General features: G+C 29.4%; 1 long non-coding RNA gene across 1 annotated transcript; it reads left to right on the forward strand.

The window, feature by feature from the left end:
* Window positions 1–2061: 2061 nt before the first annotated feature.
* On the forward strand, window positions 2062–9259 carry LOC150030173 (uncharacterized). Its single transcript, XR_016527137.1, has 2 exons — window positions 2062–2520; window positions 8781–9259. It is a non-coding gene; the product is annotated as an uncharacterized LOC150030173 (long non-coding RNA).
* Window positions 9260–9919: the final 660 nt, after the last annotated feature.

A 9919-nucleotide genomic window follows, 5' to 3' on the forward strand; every position in this document is an offset into this window, starting at 1 on the left:
TACATTTTTCCTGGAAAATACAATACTTGACGTTTTAAAAATGTCAAGTTCAATTAATAGATTTTTGACATTTTAAAAAGGTCAAAAATTGTAGAATATACAGGGCAGCTTTGCAATGCTCAAAAGTAGCATTGCAACGTTACACATTTTGATGGAAAAATAAAAAAGGTGTGCGTCTCACGCACGCAGCATTGCAACGCTTTCAATAGTGTTACAATGCTACGGGGTTTGATGGAAAAATTGTGCGCCTCTTGAACAGTGTTGCAACGCTCTTTTAGTAGCATCACAACGCTATTAGACAGATTTAAAGGAAATTCCAATAGTCAATTTGCAGTCTATTCGTTGCAATGCTTTTAGTCGATTTTTTGCGCAATACACTCAAAATCTTCTTGATTTTTCACTTCCTTTTGATGCATCTTTGTTATTCCATCAATCTTGAAGAGATTCTTCATTGAGGTAAGTAGATTTGAGGCATGGACTTTCAAAGTTAGGGTTTAATCTTGATTATCTTGTTTAGATTGAGTTTAATTCTTTATTTTCTTGGTTTGATTAGGCTTAATCATGATTTTCTTGAAGGAAATCGAACACGAAGAAGATTAAAAAAAAAGCTATTAATAACTTGGTTTCTATTGCATAATTTGAAAGCTATATAAACTTTCTATAGCATTTTTTTTGTAGCAGTAACAAAATGGAAAATTTTCACAGATAGAAAAAATGTCAAATTATTTATAGAAATAGCAAAAAAAAAATATTGATAAACACTGATAGACTTCTATTAGTGTCTATCATCGATAGACTTTTATGAGTTTCTATCACTGATAGATACTGATAGACTTCTATTAGCATCTATCAAAGAAGATTAAAATTTTTTATTATTTTATGTAAATAGTTTTCCTTATTTTTTTATTTTTTAAAATCCCTCTAAAAAATGCTATAATTGATCTTTAATAGTACTTTTTAATGACATTATTTTTTAAGATTTTATTGCTATTAAAACAATTTGCTTCAAATATTATTGTAAAATCAATATTATTTTAATTTACAAACTTTTAATGTATTTAGATACATTTACTTAAAAAAAAGTCAAATTATAAACATATATATATATATATATATATTTATTCATTCATTGAAGTCACTTACCCATATTATTGTTTCTAGATGAAGAAATATATAATTCACACTTCATTCACATCTTTAATCATAATTATAAACAAAGTATGTTCTAACAAAGTTCTTATCTAATAGAACAAATTGTAAATTCTTAATCAAAATAAAATGAGTACAATATAATCCAAAAATAATTAGTATAATCCAAGGAATGTTTAAATGATAGCGATACTAACCTCTTCCTATACATATAAATATATGTAGTTCTAATGTTTGTTGTCCTAATGAAAAAATAAAAATAAAATAACTTTTATAAGTCATTGTGCATGCAAGGGGTCAACAAAGGATTAAAACATTTTTTGATAGAAAAAAAATCAACATGGAAATTGAAGACAAATAAAATTTTGGTGCTGTTAACATAATTGACAAGCAAGTTTAATTACTCACTGAAAACTAATCATATAAAATCATTTAAACGAGTTGGGCTCTTTTAGATACTAGAATCAATAAATAAGTGTGCATTGCACGTGTCATATTTTTTTTCTTTTAAAATTATATATATATATATATATATATATATATATATATATATATATCTGAAATTAAGAAACAACAATTTAAGGACAACAAAATATAATGATTAAAGAAAATATTCATTTATAAAACTGTTGTTTGTACCATAATTGTGAGGATAAGGGATGAAACTTCAGTCAATTACCATTTAAATGATCTCATGCCATAATCTTTTCGATAAGAAAATTATTGATACGCAAAATCTTCATCTTGATGCTAACAATAAACTGATAGAAACTACATATATAGCGACAATTTGAAAGATATCTGCTGAAAAAGGATGATATGGAAGCATACAAAATACATAAATAAATATTGCCAATAACAGAATTCTAAAAAAAAAACTTTCTAAAAAATAAAAATATAATTATTGTTTGAAGTCTAGATTGATAACACTTATTGAAGTTTAGTTTCGAGTAAAATTTGATATAAACTAACAAGTTGAGGTAAAAATTGATTATTAATATTAACATCATTATTATTTGGTTTAATCCTTTACCATAATATATTCCCCATTGTTCAAGGCAGTAAATTTGGTTTCGACTTTATGGGGGTGAGGTTGTCCATAAATAGCTCCGTTTCTTTAAGCAAACAGCCATTGAGTTATTGCCTATTATTAAACCTTTCTCCTTTTTTCTTGCTCTCTCTCTGTTTTTCCCTTTTCTCCGATGGATGATGATTCCGTTCATCACGTATTATCAGGCCACCTCCTTGCGCCGCTTCTTAATAATGGAGACAAGCAGAACGACGTCGAACAGCAACGAACCACCGCCGCCAATGGCGGTGGCGCCACCTCCTTTATCAAAGCCTGCTTCAATGGACTCAACGCTCTTTCAGGTTCTAATTCTCTCTCTTTTTTTGTTTGATTTTCTTTGTTGTTGCCACCGCCGCCTCCCCGCCGCCTATGGATTTCTTTTACTTCTAGGGTTTCCTCTTGCTTGGATTTTCTTATCTTCTCTCTGTTTTATTCATTCGTAGGGGACTTTATTATTTTGGTATTCCCCATAATTTCATACAAGTAAATTTGTAATTTTGTTTGAATCTTATTTTAGACACAAGTTGAGTTACTAAAAAAGAAAAAATAGACACAAGTTCAGAATTTAATACATATTTATTATATATAAACATACACACAAACTTGAGTTAAAAGCCAACTTTAATGTTGATAATACGACTTTTATATCATAGAAATATAAATTATATCTAGATTTTTTTTTTAAAAAAAATCGAATTTTTGACTTTAAAGCCAATAATATCAACTGTCTATTTCCGTGAGTGTGACAACTTTATTATCATTTTAACTTTTTTTAAGATGAGATTAAAGACATTACAACTTTCTTTTTATTTAAATTTTAAATAAGAGAGTGTAGTCTATTTTGTATCTATGTGTCAAAATTGACCAGTGTCAATTTTTAATGGAGTGTAGTAAAAATTGCACTAAGAGTAATCGAGCGATGGTGCGAATATTTTTCAAATATTAATTCTATAAAAACAATTTTGGTTCCTTTAGTGGGATGGACTCAGTTTATTATTTTATTTTTCCCTCTAAATTTCTATCCAAATTATTCTGTGGAAGAATCTAGAAAATGAAAGGAAAAAATTTACTAAATAGGTTTTTGTTTGAATTTCCCAGAAGCTATTGAAAAGCTAAAAAGAAAATATAAAATGAAATAAGAATAAAAAGAATGACAACTTTTTTTTTTTAATGAGTTGATTCTTAGTGGTCAGGCTCTACTTTTTTGCTTTCTCAGAGCTCTGAAGTTTCTGAATAAACAACGAGAAAAAGACAAGAGTAAAAACAAAATAAAAATATAAAAATATATAAGACATAGAAAGAAATAGTAACAAAAAAGCTTAATTATACTTTTTCCTAATAAATAAACGTCTTGCAAGTAACAATCATTTCGCTTTTTCAATTTTTAGATTTTATAACAAAATTCAAAAGAATGTTAAGGTTTCCTAATTAACAAAAAATAAATAACTAAAGAAATAATCAATAATCAATAACTTTTTTCTTGAGTAAGAATTAGGTTAATTCTCGGAAGTTTAGATCTAATCTTGTGTCAGTTTTGATATGAATGTCTATCGAAAAATATAAAACAATAGGAATTAAATTAAAAATTTTGTTATAATAGATATTATATTGTAAAGAAATACCTAACTATTAGAAATGAAAATATATGTCAAATCAAATATAGCTCAATTGGCTTCCACAAGATCCGTGGTGTGATTCTCCCTAATTCCAATTATCCTCCAAAAAAAGAAACGAAAACAAATATATTTTTTTTTTCTAAAATAGAGGGAAAATTATGGAAGAGAATGGACCAATGGAACTTGATGAAAAGAGAAGAAACCATTGTATTTTTTAGTATAATTTTGGAGTGGGAGATTCAACGTCTTTTGACCTTTTGGATCGGACTGCATGCCAATATCACTTAATCAAACTCATTTTGGTGAAACAATTAAATTTATAATTATTAGACAGAACCCGATCAGCACGAATAGTTTGTTTGTTTGTTAGTAAATTCCAACCTTCTATTTTCCTATAAAGGAACAAAAGAAATTAAAAAGAAACAAAATTTTTGTTTCTTATTAAAAATTCGAAAAAAAAGAATTTTGGAGAATAATTTTTTTAGAGCAGCGAAAAAAATATGCTAAGTGATGGCTTTAGGAAATGTCATACGTACGTGCCAAACAAGGGTCAATAATGGAGCTTCCAACGAGGCCTTTTCTCTTTCTTTCTTTTTTTTTTTTTCTTTTTTGTCAAATTGTTTGATTTGAGCTTACCTTTTTCCTTTACATCATCAAGCTAAATGGATCTCATTTGAATTCTTCCACTTGGTCGAGTTTCTTTTAAATTCTTTTATTATTACGTGTTCGATTGGTATATGATTACTATTTTATTTTACCTTATAATTATGTGGATAAGAATTCCCCTTTCTTTAAGGATGATTATTATTATCTCAAATTTATCAGTTTGGTGGTTAAACTTTTAAAGTTCATAATTGGTCAGCATTTTCATTTGGTCATTTTGGGATAGTTCAAAGAAGTATAAATTGAAGTTCAATTCAAGCTCAAAAATCTAATGAGCATTAGAACACTATTCGGGCCAAATTTAAGTGACATACCTAACAATTCAAAAAAAAAAAAAAAAAATCGAACATAATCAAACGTAAGCAGTAAATGAATTTTTGGTTTAGGTTATATTCATATATCTTACCAAATCGAATAATATTTGGTTTTATATATATATATATATATATATACTTTAAGTTTAGTTTTTGAACTTTCAAATTTTGGTTTAAAGAGTTTTTTGTTCCTAAATTTTTTTTTTTTTTGTGGTCAGGTAAGAAAACTTTAAATATAACTGAAAATATAAAGTTGAAGTTATGTCTACGGAACTTCAAAACTTCCCTAAACTAAGTATGAACACTCCCTGCACCACTCCTATGGATTTAACACTTTTTAAAGATTAATTAATGAAAAATAAGCAATTCGGCTGCTAACCTAGCTCGAGTATGTAGAAGGGAACAAAAGTGCTTAACCCACTTTCAAATTATAGGACTTAAAGTTAGTCACAAATCTAATTTTGTCAAAGTTAAAGTACAACTCTACTGATATAAAGTGGATCTAATTTATATGAAATGTTCGAATCTTCTACTTTCTTGTTGAACTAAAAAAAATCTATTTTTATTGATCAGGATGAACATATGTAGTTTATCAATAATTGGCATGTGTTTCTCTCTTTAAGATCGAAAGTTAATTTATCACATCATTTCCATTATCAATTACTATATATTAAATAACATAGGTATAATTTGATAACCATTTAGTTTTTTGTTTTTGGTTCTTATAAACACAACACTCATCCACAAGTTTCTATGTTATATTACACTTTCTACTCATGGTCTAAAAAAGTATTCTTTTAAAATCTTTTTTTTCTTTTTTAAGATTTTGACATGGAATATAAATATTTCAATAAAATATAAGCAAAAATCCCAATAGAATAATTGGGAGAAGGAAAGCATAAATTGAAAAAACAGAAAACTAAAAAACGAAATCGTAAACGTACCCGCAAAAGTTTTTAAGGAACTGAAGACATGAAAGATTACGTATAGAAATAATCATTTGGTTAAACTTTTTCCAAAGTGATAAGCAGAAACATTAAGAATAAGAAAATACGAAACTCAAGAGTTAGCAAGTGATAATATATCTGTACACAAATTATACCATCTCCTTCCCAATTGATTTTCAGTCTTCACTCGATAATATATCTTTTCTCATCCTTCGTCTTCTCTTTCTACTCTAGATCTTACACACCAGTTGCTTGCCACCTATATATTTCAATAATGTTTCTCACATTGACGCATTCATTGTTCAAGAGAGTATAGAGGTGATAGATATTTCCATCAATCACGGCGATATAAGGGTAGAGTTGAATTGGATTGCATATCATATTTGGACGTTCATTCAGATAATTGAATCGATCCACTCAAAAATTTTGGATTGACCCACATAATATGTTGATCAAATCCAACTTTATGTACACCTGTAGGGCTAGCTACGGGTGGTCCACCAACTCTTCTCTCTTTCATGCTTATGATGCAACCCTAAAATGATAGAATTTCTTGTAGTTTTTGTTGTACTCTCACTTGGTTGTTTGTTTCTCAAATATATCGTTCATAAATTAAATATCATTTATCAAGGAAAAGAAAATTGTAGGGCTAGCTTGATGCAAACTCCAAAAGTTGGACTAACTTGGGTTCATTAGATCAATATTTGAAAAATTAGGCTTCAGTTTACCTATTAGTTGATTTTATTTTTGTTAAAGTATATGGTAATTTAATTTCTATTCTATTTTAGATTCTATACTTTTAAATATTCAAATTTAGTGTATTTTAAGTAAATCTTAAATTTTATTTCAGCCTTTTAGATAAATATTTAATTTAGTTATTTTATAATATACTTTATCGAAATTGATTAAACAATAATAATATTTTTTTCATGCAAAAAAAGACGATGTGCATTTTAAACTAATTCTATGGAATATTTTAATTTAAGATATATTAAATATACTGAAACAAGATTTGAACATTTAAAAGTATAAAGATTGAAATAGAACATGTTTAAAAGTGTAAATACTAAAAAGGATTGTTACTTAACATATATTTTAGGGTAATTGTAATATGTAGCACTTTTAGAACTAACAGTTAAGTTTATAGCAACATTTTAAAGAATTGTAAATATAGAAAAATATATCAGTGATACATGGAGTCTTATATTTACATATTCGAAAGCTAGATCTAAATTTTATTATATCTACAAATTCTTCTACATTGTGCTATATCTGTTAATACTTTAAGTTTGATTATTATGTCTATATTTATCCCTATATTGTAAGTAATGTTTATAAACCATTTTTTATCCAGATTTATTGAATGATATGTTCTATTCAATTCTATTTTGACTTTTCAAAATAAATTTTGTTACTTAATTTTCTCACTAAAATGATTAGTGTTTATGCCAAAAAATGGGTCAATCGTAAATTTGTATCACAACAAAAAAATTATCCATGTGCTGCAAGACAAAAGAAACTAAGGACCAGTGTTGTGTCAAACCCCATATACTCTGACGCTCAAGTAGTCTCGGATTTGTGAGTAACTTGATAGTGGAAAATAGTAAAGTATTTTAGGCGTACCTTCAACTAATGGCTTTGGTCGTTTATATAAAGATAGTAAAGCATAACTGACGCTTGGGCTCATAATTCCCCTCTAAATTCTCGGAATCACTGAGTTAATGCTTGGTGAGAGTCACACTATTATTGCAACTGATGCTTAAATGCATGATCCACTTAAATTCTCAACACTTTCTTTATGACCTATTCATTGAGAATTTGGATGGTTTAATACTCAACTCGTTAAGAGGTCTCCCATGAGTCCTCTGAGCTCTCCTAAGCTCTTTCTATAGGTTCTCTGAGCTCTTCTAGACTTTCCCTATGAGTCCTCTGAGCTCTCTTAGGCACTCCTTGTGGATTCTCTGAGCTCCACTAGCCTTAAGGGTTCTCTAAGTTTTTTCCTAAGATTTCCATGAGTTCTTTAAGCCATCACCAAGCTTCTCATGGCTCCTATGAGCTCCATTGGGATCTCTTCACGGGTCCTCTAAGCTCTACTAGGCTCTTCTTATGGATCCTTTAAGCTCTCTCGCTCTTTATGGGTCCACTGAGCTCCACTAGGCTCTCCTTATGGTCTTTGAGCTCTCCATCGGTCTTATGAACTCCACTAGGCTCTCCTTATGAGTTCTTTGAGCTCTCCATGGATCCTATGAGCTCCACTAGGCTCCCTATATGGGTTCTTTGATCTCTCTATGGGTCTTCTGAGCTCCACTAGGCTCCCCTTATGGTTTTCCTCAGCTCTCCTAAACTCTCTATGGGTCCTCTAATCTCAACTAGGCTCTCTTAATAGGTCCATTAAGCTCCACTAGGCTCTTCCCATGGGTCCTCTGAGCTTTTTCAATGTTCCCCATTAGTCCTTTGAGCTCTCTCTAAATTTTCCATGGGTCCACTAAACTCTCTCTAAGTTTTCATGGGTCCATTGAATTCCCTTTAAGCTCCTATGGGTCTATTGAATTCAACTAGGCTTTCCTCATGAGACCATTGAACTCCTCTAGGCTCAACTCCTTTAGGCTCTTCATATGGCTTCTTTGAGCTCTTCTAGGTTCTCCATAGGTCCTATAAACTCTACTAGGCTGCTCTAGTCTTAGGCTTTCCTAGATCAACAAGGCAAAAATAGCTCAAATTGACGGAATCGACCAATTATTCCACAAATCGACTGAACCGGCCAATTATTTCTTTAGTTTACAAAAAAACAATACGTTATTTCAGCATGAAACTAAGAACTAGAAAATCAGCATCTGGTTTCTATTGGTAATGATTACCTACAAAGTAAGTAATCATTAACTTTTTTTAAGGAAAAAAAAATTGTTTATGTTTTTTAGAGTACTTTTCCTTCCTTCGTGTTTTTTTTTTTTCATTATTTTCATTTGTCTTCTTCTTTCCCCCTCTCTTCCTCATTTCTGTTTCTCCCTTTTACTTTTCTCAGGTGATCTTCTTCTTTCTTTCTCTTTTGTCTACCATTGTCTTCTTCTCCTCGAATCCTAGTTTTCTTTAATCGTTCTGAGCCGAAAAACAATGCCACCACCAACCGATGATCATCCTAAAGATAAACTATGGAGTAAAACATATAGAAATGCATATTTTGGGGAAAAAAACTTACTTTTAAAATTATGTAAAATATAATAACTCTCCATACACACGCATATATACCCAGTTACATGCCTCTTAGGCAAGCTCAACAAAACGATCCACATATATGAGTTTGATCGTGGTATGAAGAAGCTTGTATGCTATTGATCTCAAAATTGATTAAAAAAAAAAAAAAAAAAAGAACTATCCACATAAATGGATTGAACTAGTCAAACCTTGGCTTTGAATTGTTCTTTGATTGGGCCTAAGTTGGCCTTGATTTTTTTTTTTTTAAACAAATATAATAAGGACTTTGAGAGCCACTTAGACATCAAATTGAATCTAATTTATTAGATATTATATATCTGGAAGGAAAAAATAACTTTTATAAATAATTAGTGAAATATTCTAGTTTTGAAAATAATTAGAGAAATATGTTAGTTTTGGACATTTGACTTGTACGATTATTTTTAATTGATGTACGTCGACGGTTCAAAACTCAACCTTACCTTTGTCTGAGTGTTGAACACTCGACCCTTTTTTCTTTTTTTTTTTTTTTATATATATATTATTCCTTTACCTTCCCTAAATAAAGTATCCTATGCAAATTATTGTTCTATTTCTTAATAAGAAGAAAAATTTACCCTTGTATTTCTTAATAATAAATAAAATTTAGAACATTAACCGTTAACTCTAAGAGACATCATAGAAAAGAACAAATTCTCAATCTTTTTTTCTTCCATATTACAACTATTGTTCATAATTGGAAAATAATAAAATCTAAATTAAAATGTTGAAATCAATACGACAATTTAATGTTTCTCATTCATTTAAAAATAATTTAAAAAAATCAGTATGTCCCACAAGGCAGACATTGTCGATTTCGAGCTGGTTGTCATCGTTGACTTTGACTCTAGGTTGCTCTGATTCTTCTTGATGTTGCTCTGGTTCCTCTTCATGTTGCTTGATGGCTCTTGTACCTCTGTAGGCACTCCA

The sequence above is a fragment of the Benincasa hispida genome, unplaced genomic scaffold, assembly GCF_027475165.1.
Source record: "Benincasa hispida cultivar pf3 unplaced genomic scaffold, pf3_genome.v1.1 HicScf496, whole genome shotgun sequence".
Classification (NCBI taxonomy): Eukaryota; Viridiplantae; Streptophyta; class Magnoliopsida; order Cucurbitales; family Cucurbitaceae; genus Benincasa; species Benincasa hispida.